Here is a 1,727-nt window from a genome sequence, read left to right as displayed (position 1 = left end):
GCCGCCACCTCGCCCGGCTAATTTTTTTGTATTTTTAGTAGAGACGGGGTTTCACCGTGTTAGCCAGGATGGTCTCGATCTCCTGACCCCGTGATCCGCCCGTCTCGGCCTCCCAAAGTGCTGGGATTACAGGCTTGAGCCACCGCGCCCGGCCTAATATCCTACTTTCAATAATAAAACAACTACACAGAAGGCCGAAAGTAGGGGAATTGAACACCGCTATAAACCAACAGAACACTTTACCCCACAACAGCAGAATACACACTCTTCTGAAGTACACTTGGAATAATCTTCAGGACAGACCACACGGTAGGCCATAAAAAAATTACTATTTTTTTTTGGCGGCGGGAGGCGCGGGGGAAGAGAGTGTTACTCTGTCACCCAGGCTGGAGTGCAGTGGCACGATCTCAGCTCACTGCAACCTCCGTCTCCCAGGTTCAAGCAATTCTCCTGCCTCAGCCTCCCAAGTAGCTGAGACCACAGGTGCCCACCACCATGCCCAGCTAATTTTTTATATTTTTAGTAGAGACGGGGTTTCACTGTGTTAGCCAGGATGGTCTCAATCTCCTGACCTCATTGGCCTCCCAAAGTGCTGGGATTACAGGCATGAGCCACCATGCCCGGCCAAAACAATTCTTAATAAACTTAAACATTTAAATCATAGAAAGTATCTCCTGACCACAATAAAAATTCCTAGGTATAATATCCAAGAGAACTGAAAACAAATATCCACACAAAATATTGCACACAAATATCCACAGCAGCATTATTTATAATAGTCAAAAAGCGAAAACAGGGCTAGGCAGAGTGTGTGGCTCATGCATGTAATCCCAGTACTTTGGGAAGCCGAGGCGGGCGAATCACTTGAGGTCAGGAGTTCAAGACCAGCCTGGCCAACATGGTGAAACCCCATCTTTACTAAAAATTAAAAACATTAGCCGGGCGTGGTGGTGGGTGCCTGTAATCCCAGCTACCCAGGAGGCTCAGGCAGAACTGCTTGAACCTGGGAGGCAAAGGCTGCAGTGAGCTAAGATCACACCTACTGCACTCCAGCCTGGAGGACAGAGGGAGACTCATTTTCAAAAAAAAAAAAAAGAAATTAAAATAAATAAATACATAAAACCTTCTAGAGAAACTCAACGTGGGCCGGGCGCAGTGGCTCACGTGTGTAATCCCAGCACTTTGGGAGGCCGAGGCGAGTGGATCACCTGAGGTCAGGAGTTCAAGACCAGCCTGGCCAACATGGTGAAACCCCATCTCCACTAAAAATACAAAAATCAGCTGGGTGTGGTGGTGGGCGCCTGTAGTCCCAGCTATTCGGGAGAATTGCTTGAACCTGTGAGGCAGAGGTTGCAGTGAGCCGAGATAGAGCCACTACACTCCAGCCTGAGTGACAGAGCAAGACTGTCTCCAAAAAAAAAAAAAAAAAAAAAAAGGCTGGGCACAGTGGCTCACGCCTGTAATCCCAAAACTTTGGGAGAACGAGGCGGGTGGATCACAAGATCGGGAGATCGAGACCATCCTGGCTAACACAGTGAAACCCCATCTCTACTAAAGCACAAAAAAATTAGCCGTGGTGGTGGGTGCCTGCAATCCTAGTTACTCGGGAGGTTGAGGCAGGAGAATTGCGTGAACTCAGGAGGCGGAGCTTGCAGTGAGTCGAGATCGCGCCACTGCACTCCAGCCTGGGCAACAGTGCAAGACTCTGTCTCGGAAAAAAAAAAAAA

This window comes from Mandrillus leucophaeus, unplaced genomic scaffold, assembly GCF_000951045.1.
Source record: "Mandrillus leucophaeus isolate KB7577 unplaced genomic scaffold, Mleu.le_1.0 Scaffold9, whole genome shotgun sequence".
NCBI lineage: Eukaryota > Metazoa > Chordata > Mammalia > Primates > Cercopithecidae > Mandrillus > Mandrillus leucophaeus.
The sequence above is the reverse complement of the archived record's forward strand: the minus strand, read 5'-3'. Positions refer to the sequence as shown.